At 38.1% G+C, this 21,922-nt stretch overlaps 1 protein-coding gene across 3 annotated transcripts in view; it reads left to right on the top strand.

Annotated features, from left to right (window-relative positions):
• Ssh2 (slingshot protein phosphatase 2) overlaps positions 1-21,922 on the top strand; it is a 243,935-nt gene that overhangs the window by 140,003 nt on the left and 82,010 nt on the right. The window lies entirely within an intron of this gene.

The following is a 21,922-nucleotide window of genomic DNA, read 5'->3' as shown; positions in this document are numbered from 1 at the left end:
AAGCCAGAATTGCAGTTAAAATATTTAGTCTATTAGTATTTGGCAAAATTAAAGAAAGTACTGTAGGGGCTTGAGAGATGGCTCAGTGGTTAAGAGCACTGATTGCTCTTCCGGAGGACCCGGGTTCAATTTTCAGCACCCACATGACGGCTCACAACTGTCTGAAGATCCAGTTGCAGGGGATCTGACACTTTCACACCAATGCACATAAAATAAAGTTAAATAAACTATAAAAAATCTTTTAAAAAAGAAAATACTCTATCATCTATCCTATCTTTGTAAGTCTAAAGTTTTATATTTTATTTATTATTTACTATAATGAAGGAAAACTACAATTATAACTATCTAGTCTTCAACTTCATCTAAGATCCAAAAAGGATATAATATTACCTGAGTAACCAGGAAGTACATTGTAAGCAAGTTCTAAACTCTAGAAATAACAGAGACATCTGGCTGCCTGGACAGTACCCAAAGTTCTTCTGTAATGTTGGGGCATCCATCTTTGGCCTACAGGCCTAGAGTGTCTGGCAAATTTCTCAGTGAAGCAGGAAATTTGAAAGACTATCCTGCCTATCTGCCTTTGCAGTTTGTCAGTCATTTTCCTCTGTGTCCTGCAGAATATCTGGCAGTTTCTTCTCAAACAAGAACTCTGAAGGATCATCCTGCCTTATTTTGACAGATAGTGTTCGTTTTCTTGTGGATTCTGCATGTCCAGTTCATACAGCATATTGTCAAGCAGTCCAGTCAAAAGCAATTTCTTGCCCAAATGGCTAGCCTTTTCACATTGAAAACAAACTCTACATAAAGATCTTCTTTGATGCCCATCATCATATTGAACTAATTGATGTTGCCAAGAGAAGACGTGTCTCACTATCAAGAAAAGTCTCAGTTCTTAAAACATTTTAAATGCCATATTCTGTAGGTCTTTGAAGTGTTTGAAGATTACCTATCCATCTGAAATATATCTCTGCATATCTAGAAACCCTAACTAATGTGACTGTAAGTTTGACTATTATAAATAATTATTAATTTATTTTTCTTAAATATACATTGCATTTTTAAATGAGCTGCAAAACATAATATCTTAAACAAGAGTAGAAATATACATATAACAAAATGAACCCTAAACATATATCAATAAACTAAAATCCATACCAATATAAAGTATTTTGAGATTAACAGGTTTTTTTTGATTAAAGTATATTTAATAATCTACCTTTTTTCCATCATTCTATATCATACCTCCCCCTTTTCTTTAGAAAGAAATTGACTCTGACCATTAACCATTTATAACCAACCCCCTTTAATTGAAAACAAACATTCATAAACCATATTTTGGGAATTTGGGCATAGTTTTCCATATTACTTCCTGCTGATTGTGGGTGCTGGTAATCTTATGGAGATCCTAAGAAAATTTAGAATTATGGTTAAATCTTGGCTATAGTACTCTGTGAGACTGCATTGTCTCAGCCAGTTGTCTTGAAGCTGTTCTGAGTGTTAGATCACCTCTCAGGGTGTCTCACTCTATCAAACCATATTAGCCTGGAAGGAGTCCACAACTTTCATCTTCTGTCTCTTTTCCAAAGCAACAACATATCCGTTAGACCCAAATTTTGAAGTCAAGATACCTTTATGTTGATTTAGCTTAGCATCCTGCACAATCAAATGTCTCTCTGCAGTTAGCTTATTAACAGTCAAAATATTCAAAGAAAAAAACAATAGTGTACATAATCCAGATTCTTATATAGTTCCCATTATTACATGACTTATTGTAATTTTATTACTCTATTTCCTTTTTACGAACCTCAGTTTAACTTTGTCATCTTTATCCTGTCTCTCCCAAGCCTATGCATATTTATCAAACACACTGTAACCTGTTTAGAGGCCTTTTTGTCTGAATCTGCCTTTATTGTATATCTGTAATCATTTACTGACCAGGAGAGTTTTTAAAATGTTAAGCAGGCGTGACTAGGACCAAAGCCAAGGCTTTGACTGTTGACTCCACCCTGTTCGACTTTCACATAGCAGAGGTATGTTCACAGTTAGCTCTGGGAGCCATGTTCACTGCCCCATCTCTAGTGACACAGCAGGTCTATGCTGCCATCAAACAGCTTGTAATATGCAGCCCACAAACCCCATTCAAGTATTCTGTAGCAGGACTTCTAGAAAAAGCTGTCCATGCCAGCACAAACCAGGAAGCCTTCTCTTAAAGGAGCTATGCATCTGTTTGTCTTCAGCAAATAGAGCCTATCTGTAAAAATGTGGCTACCAAGAAGCTGCACTTGACTTCATTTTTGTGGGTCTAGAAGCCCTCTTTAAAAAAAAAAAAAAAAAAAGCTTTTTATCCATAACTAAATGGTGAGTGCCATTTGTAACTGCCACCCGCCAGTTTCCAAATAACCACTCTGAGGCTTAATATTAATTACAAACTGTTTAGCCTATTAGCTCAGGCTGAATCTTAACTAACTCTTACAAATTAAATTAACCCATTTCTATTATTTTATATTTTACCGTGAGGCTCGTGGCTTGTTACCTAACATCTTGCTTCCCCAGTGACTGCTAGCATCCTCCTCCACTCTGCCTTCTTTCTCTTTGTATTCAGCTTGGCTTTACCACCTAGCTATATTCTGCCCTGCCATAGGTCAAAGCAGCTTCTTTATTAACCAATAGTAATAAAGCATATTCACAACATACAAAGGGGCATCCCTCACCAGCAGGGAGCATGGGCAGAAAGACTTTAAGAGCCAGAGTTTGGGAAGTACTGTAGCAAAACAGTGTCTCCTCCTGTTCCTATGAACTTAGCTGCTGTGTTTGCCTACTTAAAATCTGAACCAGATCAAACCATTGTTTCCACCATAGGAGGGAAAAGTACTCACAAGCCCCTACCCCTAACTAAGAACCTATTGACAGACAGTTGATGGCTTTGGAGAGACAGGAAAAGAGAGAAGGTCAGTTTTCTTTAAAGGTGTGGCCCTTGGTAAGTCAATCGTGTTCTTATGGATTGACCCACATCCCTAAGTATTTGTGTAGGCAAATGAGACTTGGTGAGTTATTTAAAAAGAAAAAAAAGACAAAATGTTGGAGTATGAAATGGATTTGTGAGGACTTGAAGGTGGAATACAGTTATGTGTTATATATGTATGTGTATATATATATATATGAAATTCTCAAAGAATTAATAAAAATTTTAAAAATTCTTTTTTAAAAAATTAATCCAGGCAGTGGTAGTACACGCCTTTAATTCCAGCACTCAGGAGACAGAGGCAGGCAGATCTCTGAGTCTGAGGCCAGCCTGGTCTACAGAGTGAGTTCCTGGACAGCCAGGACTACACAGAGAAACCCTGTCTCAAAAAACCAAAAATGATAACAAAAAAAGTCAGTTCTTTTCTCTTGGGAAAAAGACAAGCAAAAATGCAATTGTCTTACATCTATATAGTGTTCTGTAATTGTGTGTGTGTGTGTGTGTGTGTGTGTGTTTTCAGTTTGGCATACTGGGGAGATCCTGCCATTGTTTTCAAAAACATTCCCTCCATAGCCTTCTCATTGGGCTGTTTTCTTCCTTTTCTTTCTTTCTTCCTTCTTTCCTTCCTTCTTTCCTTTCATTACTATGTTTTGTTTTTCTGAGACAGTGTTTCTCTATTATGTATCCCTGACTGTCCTGGAACTAGCTCTGTAGACCAGGCTGGCTTTGAACTCACAGTGACCCTCCTGGGGTCATTGATGGTTTTCATTGAACCGTTTTATATTCACTCCACTGCTGAACATTTTGTGTCCTTTTTTTCTGCAGTTATAAACAGGTTCATCCAGGGAACATCCTTGTGCCTAAATCTTTGTGCATATTCCTAAAAGAGTGATTTCTAAGCTAAAGGATATATGGCTTTTTGAGTCTTTTGACATGGATGGTAAGTTTACTCACCAGCTGTAACATTCTACGCCCACCAGCAATTCCAGTCATTCATTTTTATTCCTGAAGCAAATAAAATCAAGGAAAGCCAATTTTAGATTCAGTTCTTCTGAGCTACTTGGGGACCCAGAAAACTTGGCCTTTACTTGGCTTTGCTATCAAGACTTCCTTTTAGACTTAAGCACTAATTTTTAAAAAATTGCTTGATTTACAAAGAATGGTGCAGTGTTAAGATGAAACAAATTCCAAGTTACTTTGAGCTTATATGTGATTTATTAATTTTAAGTTTGTAACTCAAATTTTAATTTCACATTTACAAATTTTCATGTAAAGGCATCATCATTTAGAGAATTTCATAATGAAAAATCAATCAAAAAAGCTTATTTAGACTGCTTTATGAAATTAGCTTGAAGCCCATGATGATCTTAGAAAATGAAAAGTATCCCTGAGATTTCCCATAGTACTGCCTTACTAATGTTATTGAAATTTTAGGATATTAGTTTGTAATGCTAATTACCTTATGAAATTAGAATTTCCTGACCCTGTTTATTGTAAACAATGAATACATGTAACCAAATTTTTAGAGAATGTGTCACTTGAACCAATAGTTTCCATCTTTGAGACTCTGTAAGTATTGTGTAGGAGGTTACTAGCAGATCTAAATATCCCCAAGGACTAGTCTACAGAAAGTTGACAGGGAGTGAAAATTGCAAGGCAGAAGAAGTCACAGTTATATACCAGCTTCATTAGTGCTGGTTGCCATCTTCCTTTTAAATCAACCTGCTTCCTAAGGAGTGTGTTTAAGGGCGGGAGAGTCCTTTCAGGGGAAATCTCATGTTTATAGTGGCAGCTGCCCTGCACACTGCTGTACAAAGGGTGAGTATCATTCAGCGCCTTCTCAATCCTGTCTCTGCCCACAGCTCATCTCTTTTCCATAGTGAGCCTTCATTCATCAGAGTGGGCCTCTGTGACTGGCCAGTCCAACTCCTATCAGAAATCAAGGCGTTTAAAGGTCAAAGTAAATAATGTGGGGTCACTTTTGCTTTAAGGGGATCAGTTTTTGACCCATTAGAATGGGAAATTGAATTGCAGCCCAGGAAATGCTTATTTCATCAGCTTCAGCCTTTCAGCTCCAAAGAAAAATTACTAGCTATTTCTGCAATCAGCAGGAACAGAAAAGAAACAAAATGTCTGTAAAGAGTGCTTTTTGGCTCAGCAATTGAGAGTGGAATATGCAGACAAAGCAGTCATACATATAAAATAAAAATAAGTAAATCTTTCTCTTGAAAGAGTGCTTTTTAAGTAAGATGGGAGGTACTAGAGATTTCAGACTCCAGAGATTGTTTAAATAGGGATGTTGCTACATATATATATATGTGTGTGTGTGTGTGTGTATATATATATATATATGTATATATATATATTTACTGTGAGGTTAACAAGCAGCAAATTAAAAGGAAAAAAAGCAAGCAGTGTGGCTTCAGAACAGAATATCAGATGAGATTTATGTAGTTCATTACTAACATCATTTCTTTTTATTTAAATTGTAATTTTATGTGTATAGATGTTTACTTGAGTGTTTCTATGTATCACTTGTGTGTGTGGTGCTTGCAGGGGCCAGAAGAAGGTGTTGGATCTCCTAGAACTGGAGTTATAGATGGTTGTGATGAATCATGTGGTTGCTGAGAGCTGGACCCAGGTCTTAAGAGCAGCCAGTGCTCTTAAATGCTGAGCCATTCCTCCAGCCCCCTAATTTTATCCTTTAACATGATAGGAGTCAAAAAATAGGAAAGGCAAATAATATTGTCATTTCTCATTAGAGCTATTAAAATGGGCTCTTACTAAACAATTTTGAAAATTTTAGAATTCAGAACTCAGGTCCTACAAATATTTGATCCTCAGCCTAATTAAAAATCTCCTTTCAAGTCAGGCATGGTAGCACACAGATGTAATTCCAACACTGGAGCAACTGGGCCAGGAGAATTATGGTTTAAGGCCAACACTTGTTACATAACAAGACTGCCTCAAAAATAAAATAAGTCACTGGGTGGTGGTGGCTCACGCCTTTAATCCCAGCACTCTGAAGGCAGAGGCAGGCAGAGCTCTGTGAATTCGAGGCCAGCCTGGTCTACGAGAGCTACTTCCATGACAGCTAGGGCTATTACACAGAAAAATCCTGTCTGGAAAAAAAAAAAAGTCTCCTTTATATTTAGCAGTGGTCCTTGCTGTCATCTTTGAAATTATAACCTATTGTTCTTGTCCTCTAACCTTTCAAAAAGATTGTAAGCAGGACAGTGACATAATCATGGGGCCTACTTCAAATTAAATATATAGGGCCTATTTTTCATAAGTCACTCAGAATTTTAAGATGCCACCAGCAGAGGATTAAGCCAAGTGTGAGCCATCTAAAGCACCAAGCCATCTAAAGCACTGACTTTCCATGACTGTACAGCCCATGAAATTGGCCGTGACTTTAGATAGATGGAATTAATGAGAGCTCTGTCACTCATCCCCATGTAGACTCCCAACCCCCTATTTTATCTTTCTCTTTTTTGTTTGGTTTTTATTACTGTTGAGGAGGGGTAGACACCATACTTCAGTCCTTGTACAAAGGTCGGGAGACAACTTGTGGAGTTTGCTTTCTTCATTCACCTTTTTGTGGGTTCCAGGAATCGAACTCAGATTGCCAGGCTTGTGTGGCAAGTAACTTTATCCACTGAGCCATCTCACCAGTCGCATATTAGCTTTTAGAGATAGGCTGGCCTTGAACTCACAAGTAGCCCAATGTCGTCTTGAATTAGAGATCCTCTTGTCTCAGCTTCCAAGTGTTTAGCTGACATGTGTGCCACTATGGCTGGTTTTTCTTCTTTTTGTTCTTAGCTTTCCATTCTGATCCTTGGCAGTGTAGGAACACCTATGGACAAGAATTGGAGGTTATCCATAATAGAAAAAATACATATACTCTGTTAGTCCATGTGAAACTTGTGCAATAGTCTCTTCTGTTTAGTTGGTGAAACAATTAAGATTTGAATTTTATTTTTAAGAAATTAATTAGTTGATAAAACTAGAAAAACATGTTCTACATTACACTTTTTAAAAATCTCCCAATTGCTGTTGCATTTTGTTCAAGCAGTTGTATATTTGAGGCTATTAGTATTTTTCCTCTCTCTCTCTCTCTCTCTCTCTCTCTCTCTCTCTCTCTCTCTCTCTCTCTCTCTCTAACAGATGGGAAAGCCTTCGGGAGTTATCCTGCATTACCTATGCAGGCTTGTTTTGTCTTTACAGGTGAGAAAGGCCAAAGATAAGATGAAAGAAAATCTTGCTTTCTTAAAATTAATCTGTTTTACAGACTTTTTTCCAGTTCCCAAGAATAACTTCTGGAGTATAATATAAACTAATATGTGCCTCAAGTTTTCATTTTCATTATTTCATACAACCATTGCAGTAACTGATGTGGGCTCATGTGGAAACCATAGATTGACTTCTGGATATGTTCTTCAATTACCACTCTATTGTTTGAAACGGGTTTTCTCACAGAACCTTTGGGCTAGACTGGCTGACCAGCACAACACCCAGGATCTACCTGTCCTCCCCCAGTGCTGGGTCTACCACTAGGCCTGTAAGCTGAACTCAGGTGCTCATTCTTACATAGCAAGCATTTTATCCACTGAGGATCTCTCCAACTCCTATTTCAACATAGTTATAAGAACAAGTTTGAAGTTCGAAGAGATTACTTGTCTTATTCAAGGTCATTTAATAAATGAATGAAAAAAGCAGGAACTGAAAGCTAGGTCTTCTTGCTTATTTTGTAAGCTTTATTGCCTCTAGTTAGTTTTATATCTCCACTAAGTGAAAGTTCATTCATTTATTGGTCACCAACAGAGATCTGGGCCCTGTGATTATATCAGAACAAAGGAGACTAAATCAGCACTCAGAACTTAAATTCCATCCCACTAGTTGGAAGGTGAACTCAGTTATGTAGTTTGAGCCCAGCCTGGGCTATATGAGATACTGCTTCAACAACAAAAGAACTTATATTCTAAGTGTAAACAGATTACTGTAGCTAAATAATCAGGTGATGATGAAGCTTTAAAGGAAACAATAAAACATGCTGGGCGGTGGTGGCGCACGCCTTTAATCCCAGCACTCGGGAAGCAGAGGCAGGCGGATCTTTGTGAGTTCGAGGCCAACCTGGTCTACAAGAGCTAGTTCCAGAACAGACTCCAAAGCTACAGAGAAACCCTGTCTCAAAAAAAAAAAAAACAACAACAAAAAAAAAAAAAAAAACTACCAAAAAAATATGGAAAGCAAGCTGGGAAGACAGTGCCAGGTTAGAGAAAATAAAGCAGAAACTAACAAGATATTAGTTGAGACACAAATTGAAGTCTAGACATTTTATGTTAATGAATAAATCAATTTTAGGCATAGCAGATATGTATGATATTAGGCTACTACATCATGGACATTGATGTAGGTTTTTTCTTGTTTGTTTTACTTAAAATATAATTTCTAATGGTAGGCTACAGTGAGAAAAAGGTTGATGTCTTCATTTTCCTAAATACAAGGCTTCTAAGACTTGATTATCTTGTTTTTTGATTTTGTGAGTGTTTTTGTGGGGGGGGTTGTTTTGTTTTTTGTTGTTGTTGTTGTTGTTGGTTGGTTGATTTTGGTTGGGTTTTGTTTGTTTATTTTGAGACAGAGTTTTGCGTTGTATATGTAGCTCAGGCAAATCTTAAATTTGTTGACCTCAATTTGAAGGTCTCAAACTTCATGTTCTTCTGTCTCAAACTCCTGAGTGGTAGGATTACAGGGATTCACACCCTGCCCAGCTGAGGAGTGTTAACTGTTAATTACATTAAACTTTGTCCTAACTGCTGCACCTTACATTTAATCTTCTTTTATTGTAGCACTGATTATAAGATCCTCAAGTCACTAAAGCTGTAAATTTCGTCAATTCTTTTTATACTGAATCACGATAAGATCAGCTTTTGTGCTGATGTTCTTCTACTTCTCTCAGTGATAAAATGTGTATTATAACTAAGTGACATGCTCTGGTAGCAGTTAACTTTCCTAGAGTCTTCAATAAATGCAAGAAATAGATGACCTTATTTGCTTGTCAGATGTAATTATAATGATCTTAAAATATTAATCCTTTATAGTACTGAACTCCTGACATATCTAGTGCTATGGGCCTTCAGTAAATGAACTTCCACTTAACTCTTAAAACCCATTACAATATAAAAATGTTTATTAATTAGAGCAGGGTTTTCAGAATTTGAAAAGAAGGAAACAGCATGAGTGAAAGGTTGTCTCTGAAGAATAGCTGTCAAACTAATAAAGAACCCTAGAAACTCCAAAACAAGCTGCTTTCTCTGATTTCAAAGTTAAATCCAAACATAAATCATTAAGTGATTGCCTCATTAAATCTGAGCTGTCACCTGCTAAGAAGCAAAGGGTAGACGTGGAAAATATGTCAGTCCCAGCTAAGTGTAGTTCTTTTAAGGTGATTATCAGTCCTTTAGTTCCAAACATATCTATCCTGCAAACTATAGCTATGAATGCAGCCCTACATGTGTGTAGGTTTCAACATCATCACAGCATCAAGGAGCTGGACTCCCCTGAAAGCTTTTAAGTGGGAAATTCACAAATATACTGAAAAAAATCAGCAAAGGAGGCTCAATATAAGAATGTTGGATTAATTTTTCTAGAAAAAGCAAAGACCATGGTTTTCATCTGTTCTCAAAAGAATCCAGTGACATTCCTCACACTGTCTCTCTCTCTCTCTCTCTCTCTCTCTCTCTCTCACACACACACACACACACACACACACATACACACACACACACACACACACACACTTAAAAATCTGGAATAGAAGCAGGGCATAATGACATATGCCCTTAATTTCAGCTCTTGGGAGACAAAGGCAAACATATCTTTGTGAGTTTGAAGCCAGTCTGGTCTACAGAGGGAGTTCCAGGATATCCAGGGCTATGTAGAGAGGCCAACAAAAAAAAAAATTTTTTTTGAAAAAGGATTATTTTAGGCTTTTGGTTTAATAAAATAAACTCTGTTTTCTTTTTAACTTACCACTAAAATTTGTTTCTCTGTCATGATTTCTCTGTGCTGGAATAATTTGACGTTTTCTCTCAATTGAGGGTTGGGCAGCCTTTTAAATACTTCCCTTGTTATAAATCTTGGAATAGCTTTTTCTAGAATGGTATTTGTTTAAAGAAATCTTGGACTATTGTAGCAAAGGATGCTTCTGTTCTCCACTAATAATTACACCCTGCGTGGTAAATACTAAAGAGAACACTGGGCCCAAGGGTTTCTGGTACTTAACTATATCCAAGTGGGCAAGAGATGATTTGGAGTAGTTAGTCTGAAGTAAATTATGAAGAAGTAAAATTTCTAATTCAGTTCTATCTAATCAAATGCTTTAATACTGGTACCTATTGAATTATTTATGTACAGGTATAGAATTAAATTTCTATCTGTCCATTCCCATAGCTGTTCAGTCCCAAATAAACACACAGAGGCTTATATTAATCATAAACTGTTTGGCCTATTGCTCAGGTTTATTACTATCTAGCTCCTACAACTTAAATTAGCCCATAATTCTTACCTATGTTTAGCCACATGACTTGGTGCCTTTTCTCAGTAATACATTCTCATCTTGCTTCCTCTGCATCTGTCTTACGACAGGGTCTCTTCCTTTTCTCTTCCCAGAATTCTAGTCTGGTTGCACTGCCTATACTTTCTGCCTGTTTTATTAAGCCAATACAAGTGACAAATCTTTACAGTCTATAAGAACATTATCTGACAGCATAGAACATGTTGGTTTAGGGATGAGAGCAGTGCCCTAGGATTAGATATTTAATAAAATAAATGTGCTGTTATTTAGCTATGTTAAACTTTGAGGTTTAAGAATCCTCATATCTGCTGGGCAGTGGTGACTCACGTCTTTAATCCCAGCACTCAGGAGGCAGAGGCAGGCGGATCTCTATGAGTTCGAGGCCAGCCTGGTCTATAAGAGCTAGTTCCAAGACAGGCTCCAAAGCTACAGAGAAACCCTGTCTTGAAAAACAAAAACAAACAAACAAACAAAAAATTCTCATATCTAGTAAGCCATTCTTTGATGCGCAAACCAGCTTTAACAGCAAAATTATTGTGACAAGTTTTTAGAAGTGCCAGCAATCACATTTTACATGCCATGTTTCCCTTCTTGCTTTGCCACATTACTTATTTAGGCTCTAATCTGGTGCCTGTTTGTTCTAGAAAAATTCCTGTGGTCTGAACTGTACATTGTAGTGTGTGCAAGAGGCAGGAGGATCAATTCAAGTTTGAGGCCAGCCTGATCCATGAAGCAAGTTCCAGCCCAGCCAGCAAGGGCTACAAAATAAGACACTGCTGTTTTTGTTGTAACTGATTTGTTTGTTTGTTTGTTTGTTTGTTTGTTTTAAAAAAAAGATAGTAGAAAAAAATGCAAAATGTTAAGACAAAAAAAAAATAAAAAAAGATAGTAGGGGACTAAAACTCAAACTGTAAGCAAGCCCCCAATTAAATGCTTTCTATTATGGAAAAGAGATAGTAGGGATGTAGGCTAGTGATAGAGTGCTTACCTAGCAACTCTGTGTTCAATCTTCAGTATAATAAAAAGAAAATGAAATCTACAGCCATTCAACCATGAATGTGTCCAATCTTGACTGCAACTAAGCAGGGTTGAGCCTGATTAGTAACTTAGATAGGGGATTATTTGGGAATATTAGATTCTATAGGCTTAAATAAATAAGTTTTTAAAAGAAAAAAAGATTTGACTGAATATACTGTCATGAGCCAAAATAAACCCTTCCTTTAAAAAAGAAAAATGGAGGTTTTATAAATAAGGCTTTGAGAGAATCCAGACCAGTTTACTACTTTAGAGTACTTGGGACTAGCAAGATGACTACACTTTCACGGAGCCTCACCCCAGCCCTTTGGATTAAGTTTTTATTGCAGGGGAAACAAAATGAAGGTTTAACTATTATTTAAATGTGTAAAGAAATAAAAATAGTAAAATATTGCCCCTTCCTTTTTTTTAAACTCTGGAACCAAAACATATGAAACAGATTCCATGAGCCTTCATTAACACTAGAAGAATTTGGGGAAGCATCCTCATTTACTTGTCTTTCTATAATGAAAATGTTCACAACTGAGTGTCCAGTCCCCTTTGAATGAAGACAGATTTCTGTTTGCTACACTTACATTTTAGAAGTGTGTTTTCTGCATTCTATAAATGTATCATATCAATACACACACACCCCTCCCTCCAGCGAAATTAGGAAGGTTCCCAAAATGTCTGCATTTTATTGGTATTTTCATTTTATTTTCCACATATTTTCTTTAAACTCATTGGATTCCAGATTTAGGGACCACTTAAGAAATATGAGGTTTCCCCTGTTACCAGCACCACTTCCATGGCCGTTAGAGAACTCAGTCTATTAACCAGTCAGTCAGTGAATCAGTCCAATTTCTACAAGTACATTGGACTGGGAGCAGAGTAGGTAAAGAATAAGAGTCAGTTTTGCCCTCACTTGGTTCTTCTTTGAGGGATACATGATCCAGGAAGCTGTCAACCGGAAGACTACTGGGTAACTCCCACTGTTAGTCTCTGGTGCTTCTGCAGATTAATGATTCCCAAGTTGAAAACCTGTTTGTTCTAGTTCCCAGGAGACAAAACTGCTGAGCATTTTACCCTGTTAACTGGACAGCTCTCTTGTCTCTGCATGAGGTGTGGCAGGCAGTCCTGGCAAGTGAGTTACCTGAAAAGTATTCATAGCATTGCTTTAGGCATATGACTGTGCCAGAATTATGTATGATAAAGAGATTGCTCTGTCCTAGAGAGTATACCTCTGTTCAGAATGGGATAAAATTGAGCGTTAGTTGTTCTGTTGACTGTCAAGGAATGCTACATGGATAGTTTTGCTTTTAGTATCTCCCTGTGACACAGTTACCAGCCCCAGTGCTGTGAGCTAAGCGTAGGACTAAGTCGTCTTCTATCTTTAATAGGGTGAGCATATCTTGTCTAAATATAGCAAGGTGTGTACTTGGCTAGTGCTGTGAGAGACAGTAGAATGACCTTCACTGGTCTTCATCACTAGTGTTAAATGTTCTATTTAAAGAGATAGAAACACTCTTTTCAGCAACACAGGTTTCAAAAGGTAAAATGTTGAGTACTAGACAAAAAATAAAATATAAAAGACTACTTCTGAAACCAGCCTACAATTCACAATCCCAAAGAACCTAGACAACAAAGAGGACCCTAAGAGAGACAGACATGAATCTAATCTACATGGGAAGTAGAAAAAGACAAGATCTCCTGAGTAAATTGGGAGTGTGGGGATCCTGGGAAAGGGCAGAAGGGGAGGGGAGACGAGGGGGAAGCAGAGAAAAATATATAGCTCAATAAAAAGCAATTTTTAAAAAGGGGGGGGGAGTCTACTTCTGAAAGAAGATAGGCATATCTGTATTTTTAGGTACTTGGAAAGTTGAGATAGAGGATCCCACGTTCAAAGCCAGTCTTGGTATCATAGAGAGACCCTTGTTTCAAAAGGAAAGAGATTAAAAAAACAAACCAAGGGTTATTTTTAAATGAAAACATGCCTATTACACGATTTGTTTTTCTACTTTATTAACCAAAAGCTAACAACTATTGAGAATGAGAAAGATACAGCATAAGCTTCCTTAGAACCTTTAGAGTAATGATTTGTATTTTCTAATCCTGGCACTTGCTGCTTTTCGAAAGCTTTTGTTTACTAAGAAGAAAGGGTGCTTTTGTTTTCCTATGCCTGTGAAATGTAGTGTAGTTATTGCCAGTCCCGCCTATTTAACAGACACAGAAGTAAACTGACTTAGCTAGGAAAATAAGTGAATCAATATTGCAACCAATGGTGATGATCTCAGGATGCATTGTTTTTAGATTAAATGGCCTTCTTTTGCTTTCTTCTTTTAATGTTTTTTTTTATTTTATGTATATGGGTGTTTTCTCCACATGTATGTCTGTGCACCATGTGTATTCCTTGTGCCCAAGGAGGCCTGAAGAAGACATTGAATCTCTTGGAACTAGACTACAAATGGTTGATAGCTGCCATGTGGGTGCTGGGAATTGAACTTGAGTTCTCTGGAAGAATAGCCAGTGCTCTTAACTGCTGAGCTATCTCTCCAGTCCCCTTCCTTTTAGAGTGTAAAACTACCCCAGTAGCCTTTCTATAATGAGCGTTCCTATGGAAGAATTTCTCCCTTCCTGTCCTTTCGTTGTTGTTGTTTAGTCAATCGACAGAGAAGGGAAGGATTCTATTTACAGCAAAATTTTGTGGTGGAAGCATGGAGCCAGTGACACACTAACCATTTGGTTTCTTAAACAATATGTAGTTTCATATAGTTTTTGAACAGTCACGTTTGCCAGATAGCCTGACCCATTTTGACATAACCTTTAAAGGCATTCTTTAAGGGTTATCTCTTCTGCTAAGAAAAGCTCGGCTGTTGTTTTTGCATGTTTAATTGCCATAGAAATATAGTGATCTCATCTTGGGCTGAAGTTGTAATTTTAAGATTTTCAATAATAATCTGAAATCAAAGTGATGAGGGTTTTCATAGTGTTACACAAAGAAACTGAGATTTATAATAACTTCATCTATACTATATAGTTCAGTCATGATGTTAAAACTGTTAATTCCATGGTCTTTTATTTTAAAACTTGTATTACATTTTTATTTATTGTATCTGTGCATGCCACAGTATACATGTGGAAGTCAGATGACAACTTTCCCAGAATTGGTTTTCTCCACCCACCATATTGTTCTGGGAATCAAACTCAGGTCATCAGACTTGGACGCAAGCACCTCTACCTACTGAGCAGTATTAGTGACCTCAGGTTCTGTTTTGTTTTGTTTTGCCTTTGTCTGCTTCTCCATATTTCCATAAAGTAAGTGAAATACTAATCATCTTTAAGAGAAAATGTCTAAGGCACAAAACTGACTCAAAGTTATCTGATAGTCATATGTATTGTCATTAGAAAGCCCTGGAATCTGGCCTAGTGATGTGCAGCCATAATTCTAGCATGACAAAGGCCAAGACAGAGGAGAATCTTGAGTTAAAGGCCAACATGGGCCACATTACACAGTAAGACCTTTTCTCAAAAAGAAAAACAAAGCAGTAGTGGCTAAGTAGCTGTTTTGTTGTTTACTGCTCCTTTAAGTCAGCAAACATGTGATCTAGAACTGGGATCTCACTTGTAGAAGGATATGTTCCTGATTGTCGCTTTTGAGCTGCTTTCTAAACGGCTATATTCTGAATGTGGCAGCCACCTTACTTTTTTAGTCATATTTCACTCATAGCATCTTTAGTGTTTCTATTTCATTTACAGGAGAAAAACAGGAAGCAGAACATCTCAGCTATTATAATATGACAGCTTTTCTGTAGTTAAAATGTAAATTGGATCAAATCTTATTCTCTAGACTTACAGTTCATTCTGTGGATAGCCTGTGGTTGTGTGGTTGTGTTTTATGTCAATTCTTAATTCTCCCTCATTCTAGAGATGGGAGATAATAATTTTCTGAAAACTGTCTTCCTGTAGATATTCTTAACTATGGGCAGTTTCACTGCGAGTCATGAAGATTTAGTGTTACTTGGATACCACCAGTTTTTCGCTCCAGTCCAGTACAAATGAATCTGTAAAATTCTGATTAAAATTGATGTCAAGTTTCTTTTTTACCTTTTGCCTGCTACATTTCTTTAAACTTTTAAATGGTTGTTTCAGAACTTAGCTGTATTATCATTCACTTAACAAAGCCCATCAGTGTACTGTCATATCCGTTAAAGGGGAATAGGAAGGAGGGAAGTCCTTTGTGTGAGAGCATTCCCTTCAGCTGGTCTTCCTTGATGCTGGGAGTCTGGTGCCTGGCAGGAAATGATACAGACATGTGTGATAACAAAGTGACATAAGGACGAGTCACGTATGAGGCCCCTGGTTTGTCCAGATTGATTAGCTTGTCAGCTGGCAGGTAGGGGCAGACAAGTTTGATTTCAAATGTGAGGTTTAGCAAAGTATTACCTAATAGAGTGCTAAGATGGTGGAGAAAACTGTTTTAAGAAAAGTTAGTACAGAGAGGCAGGTGATATAAGAGTTAATAGCCATGGAAACAGACTTTTTTAATTTTCTTGAGTGTGAAGCTTAAAGCATGCATTGGTATTTGTTAAAGACCAAAAGACCTGTCAAAAGAGTCAAGAGGGACAAAAAAATTATTTTTATGAGTAAAAGGAATTTGCACATATCAAAACATTTTTGTCTGGTGTTTCTTACAACTGGAATTTCTTTATGAAATAAGTTTTCCATTGTACAAGAAAGTGAACTAGGCAGAGAGTGGCTGATAGCCATCTTCTCTGTGTTCCCCAGCTTTAGACCTAACATACCAAAGTAGTACCTGCCTCCCCATTTCTAAGCCTCACCCATTTTCCAGCCCGTTTCCTCTACTGTGGTAAACTATGGCTTTCTGCTATGCTCAAGATAAAGTCCAAATTCCTTGGCAAGCAGTACAGGATCTGTCCTGCTTATCTTCCCTTGTGTTTACAGCAGCCCTCTCCACATTTTAACTAAGACAATAGTTGATCTTGGTCTCTGTTTCTCCAGAACAGATCATCCAGGAGGAGGACAGTTCTACCCCTGCCCTCTTCTCTCAGAGGGCAGTGATGTATTTCACTTACTATTAATTTAACCCTTTGCCCTATGTCATCCTAGTCCGAGAGCCCTTCCTTGACCATGCTTTTCTGTCACTTTTAGCCTCTGAACCAGTGGTTTGGTTTTGTTGGGTTTGGGGTTTGTTTTTGTTTTTGTTTTTGTTTTTGTTTTTGTTTTTTTAGCACTTTTACACTGCCTGACATTTCACTGACTTGTCTCATCCTACCTTTTTGAATTTTATGTTTATTGTTATATTGCCAGTACCTAGGATAGTACCTTGCTGCATAATACATTCTCAGTAAATAATTTTTGAATGAAACCTATGATAAAATATTTTTTCGAGATGGGGTTTCTCTGTGTGGTCTATCCTGGAACTTGCTCTGTAGACCAGGCTGGCCTCGAACTCACAGAGATTCACCTGCCTCTGTCTCTGGAGTACTGAGATTAAAGACCTATGCCACCACCACCTGGCTCAATATATTCTTTTTTTTTAAATATTTATTTATGTATTATGTATCCAATATTCTTGCCTGTGTGTCTGCCTACAGGCCAGAAGAGGGCATCAGATCTCATTTCAGATGGTTGTGAGCCACCATGTGGTTGCTGGGAATTGAACTCAGGACCTTTGGAAGAGCAGGCAATGCTCTTAACCGCTGAGCCATCTCTCCAGCCCCAATATATTCTTTTTAACATTAATTTATTTCATGTCTGTGGATATTTTTGCCAGCACTTATGTCTGCTCACCACTTAGAAGCCTGGTATTCTCGAAGGCCAGAAGAGGGCAGTGGATTCCCTGGAACCAGAATTACAGATGGTTATGAGCCACGGTGTGGGTGCTGGGAATCAAACAGGTCCTCTAGAAGAGCAGCCAATGCTCTTAACTACTGAGCCATCTTTCCAGCCCCTGTGTTGTTTTTGCTGTTGCTTTTAATGATGTGTTCTTGAAAAGTAATTTAAAAGCAGACTTTCCAAAGCAACTGCAGCACTTTTTTAAAAAATTGTTGCTAGCTGGTCATGGTGGCGCACACCTTTAATTCCAGCACTAGGGAGGCAGAGGCAGGCAGACATCTCTGAGTTTGAGAACACCTTGGTCTACAGAGCGAATACCAGGCCAGAGCTGCATTCTGAGATTGTCTCACAAAAACAGTGTGTGTGTGTGTGTGTGTGTGTGTGTGTGTGTGTGTGTGAGTGATATCATTTAGGATCCTTTGAATAGTTCTGACAGCCACACTTTAAGACTAGCCACACTGCTCGATTATATAAATACAAAAAGACTAGACTCCTTCTTGCTCTTTAATGAGTTCCTCTTGAGCTGAAGTCTCCATTCAGCTGATAGTCTTTGATTACTTTGTTGTAGCTTTCTGCTCTGCTTCATCCTCTCTCCAGTGGAGGAATACAATTTGGTGCTGTGTGGGATTTATCAGACTAGGTTAGCGGTCCATTTATTTTTAACCGAGCACATTTATACAAACCTACATATGGCATTCCTTTGTCACAGAAGGAAAAAGTTACTTTATAAGACCCAGGGAGGCTCCAGTATCTGAACAAGAGATTTCTAAGTCTTTTGTACTCAACTTGCCCAGAAGACAGATGTAGGGCAGTAACCCATATAACACACCCGACTTCTCAGAAAAGGAAGTTCAAGATAGAGCACAACATAGGACTTTGCAAGTCAGTTGAAAGTTCTTTTTTGAGTTGAAGGAGTTGCCAATTCAAGGTGCCAAACAAGATCAAGTAAGAGAACCTCTTCTGCGGTCTGTTAAACTATGTGAACTTCCTTATTTGCCAAGTAAACACCAGAGAAGACACAATACCGCTCATACTTTATTTTAAAGTATACTTCAGTCTTTGGCATCCCTGTTACCATTTCCAAATATTTATTTAACTATATGACATTACCCTGGGCACTGTATGAAGTAGTATGACAGTCTGCCTATACTGTCTTCATACAAAAGCAAACAGTATAGACCTAAAATATTCATCTAACTAAACAGAAAGGAAATTGAATATACATAAGACACAAGGCAGTAGAGCAGATCAACAATTGTATTATCTTTGCTTTTACCTATGTTTTTCTGTATATGATAAGCTTTTTTATTTAGAGTAAGAACAAGAAGGGGAGAAGGAAGAAGACCACTTTCGGCAGTAAGTTCTACCTTATCTGTTCTCCCACAAGGGTGAGATAGCTCTTCCTAAGAGTTAAATGTTGTTGATGGTAAAGAACCTCATCACTTAAATAAAAAGACATGGGCAGAAACTAGAGAGTAACTTATCTGGTTAAAAAGTACTGGGTGCTCTTGCAGAGGACCCTGGTTCAGTTCCCGGCACCCACATGGCAGCTCCCAGCCATCTGTAGCCTTAGTTTCAGAGGATCCGACACCCTCTTTTGCCTGGCATCAAGCGTGTGGCATGCATACCGTGCACATGCATACACACATTTAGGCTAAACAATTATCCATATTGTTACAATTTGAAAAGAAGTGGCGCAAAAGAAAGACACCATACAACAGAGCTCAGGTGAAGAGATTTTTTTTTTTAATTGGGGGAAAGTGAATGGGAAAAGGGGGAGGGGAGGTGGGAGACTGGCCTCTGGGAACAGGAGTGGCAGAAGAGAAGAGAGGAGAGAGAGACAGACAGACAGAGACAGAAAGACAGAGAGAGATGGGAGGTGGGCAGGGCCCTTTTAAAAGGAAACGTAATGAATGTGCACAGGAGGTGCTCTTAGTGGCTACAGCTGAGGACGTGTACCCAAGGTCAGGCCAGTACAGATGCCTGAATACTAAGAGATATGAAAATAAAACTAAAAACAAAAAGACAAGAGTTCTTCCTTGTTTGACTAGTGGACGCCACTGCTGGAAGGTATTTGGGGCAGAGAGATAGGCAATGAACATAGAAGTTAACCTAAAAAACTTTGTATTTCTCTGCCCTATGAGTTGTAATTGTTGGTTTCTTCACAGCTCACTTTCCTCTAAGCCCCACCCCTCATGCTGAGAAAAACTTGTTGACCACAGCTCTTTTCAAGTCTTGCACAAAGGCAGATGTCTCTAAAATGTAGCTTACGCAAAACATCTGTTTGTGTGCTTGACTCTGTTCCCACGGTGGTGTTTTCCTTCGCTGCCTTGTTTAGTTTCCTTCCTTCCCTCCTTTTTCTTGCCTCTTTTTTCTTCTTTAAAAATTGAAAGCACATTATAACTTTAATTTTCTTTATGAAAAGAGAAGAAAAACAACCACTGCCACCATCCTTCTTGACAACCATTTCTAGTCTTCCCATTTTTCTTATGTATAGCTTTTTTTTAACCCAATTTTTCTTAAGCAGAAGTTCAAATATTTTGTCATGCAACCACTTCCTTGTTTTTTCCTCATTCTGGTATCATCATTTGGTTTTTGGTTGTAAGTTAACAAAAGGGCATTGCATCTTATCAGCACTCTGCCAGTGAGGCCTTGATTATTTTTAGAATATTTTATTATTGTTTAGCTATGTGTGTATGTGCACATATGTGCAGGTACCCTTAGAGTCCAGAAGCAAGTGTCAGATCTCCTGGAGCTAAAGTTACAAGCATTTGTAAGCTGCCTATTGTATATGCTGGGAACTGAAATCATGTCCTCCAGAAGAGCAATTGCTCTTAACCAGTCATCTCTGCATCCTACCAACTTTTATTTTTAAGAGTAAGATATTAGCCAGCCGGTAGTGATGCACGCCTTTAATCCCAATACTCAGGAGGCAGAGACAGGCAGATCTCTGTGAATTCAAAGCCAGCCTGTTCTACAGAGCTAATTCTAGGACACTAGGACAGCCAGAGTATTTTTATACAAAGAAACCTTCATGGGGGAGGGGGGACTATATATATGCAAAATTCAACCAAGGTGGTAAAATAGCTTTTTAATAAAAACTAAACACACATCCAAACTCTTAACAGGTGATAAATTTTAACATTGTGCATGAATAGATAGCCCAGAATCATCAGCATATAGGAGGATGACTCTAAGTATAAATCCAAGAGAATGTATAAAAAGCAAAGAGGCTGGGGCTGGAGAGATGGCTCAGAGGTTAAGAGCATTGCCTGCTCTTCCAAAGGTCCTGAGTTCAATTCCCAGCAACCACATGGTGGCTCACAACCATCTGTAATGGGGTCTGGTGCCCTCTTCTGGCCTGCAGGCATACATACAGACAGAATATTGTGTATGTAATAAATAAATAAATGTTTAAAAAAAAAAAGTCAGAAGGATTTAAAAAAAAAGGCAAAGAGGCTGATAATGAAATCATGGGACACATGATAGTTTAAGAAACTGACCGAAAAATAACAGCCGCAAATGAGAATATGAAGGAATAGTCTGAAATATGAGGAATAATAAATAAGAATATGAAGGAATAGTCGGAAACATGTCTGTAACCTCACATTCAGGAGGCAGAGACAGGAGAAATACTTCAAGTTCAAAGCAAACCTAGTCTATGTAGCAGGTTTCAAGCCTATCAGCACTACCCAGTGAGACTGTCTCTAAAACAAATCAAAACAAGCTAACAAAAAGTTCATAATATCAAATGATTAAATGATTGAGCAAGATTAAGTGAAAAAAGAAATGCTCATTACATTTTAAAAGGAGAAGTTTCTGGGTGTTGCATGTTGAAAGCTGGATTAGCCATCACCAGGAGACTGACACCTTGTAGACACTTATCTTCCAAAACTCACTGCTACCTGCAGACTTCCTCTAACTCCTTGCTATCTCCCAAAGCAGCCAGCCTCAGTTGTGCCTCAGAAGACTTCCTTGCTGCTCCTTCTGCCTTTACTCTTCTAGTCCCTGCATCCCCTTCTAAGTACAGAGCAGCAGGTTCAAACGGTGGAAAGTTCAAATGCTACTTTATTGGAGACTCTTTCTCTGACCTTCTAACACAGATGTACAAGCTGGTGTCCCTGTCCCTTGTCCTCTAGTTCTCACGGTCCCACTGTGTAGTGTCTAAAGTGGCAGCACTGCTGCACACCCTAGCCAGGTGTTAGAAGGGACTTTGTGTGTTTCTGTTCAAACACTCCAATTTTTCAAGAGAATCTAGAAGTTTTATTTTTTCAACACTTTATTCAATTTGTGTGGATAGGTCTGAGAATATTTACAGGAACAAATTTTTTCCTGCTGTGTGGGACCTCAGGGATCTACTTCAGGCCATCGTGTGGTGGCAAACTCCCTTATCCACTAAGCAATCTTACCCGCCCATGATTTTTAAATACAGTTACTTGTTTGTGAATTCATTTTCAAATACTATCTTTATGGCTTAAATACAGTGGCCAGGATAGGGGAGTACTACTGACAAA

This window comes from Myodes glareolus, chromosome 9 (assembly GCF_982192425.1).
Source record: "Myodes glareolus chromosome 9, mMyoGla1.1, whole genome shotgun sequence".
Classification (NCBI taxonomy): Eukaryota; Metazoa; Chordata; class Mammalia; order Rodentia; family Cricetidae; genus Myodes; species Myodes glareolus.
This window is presented reverse-complemented; position numbering and strand designations above follow the sequence as displayed.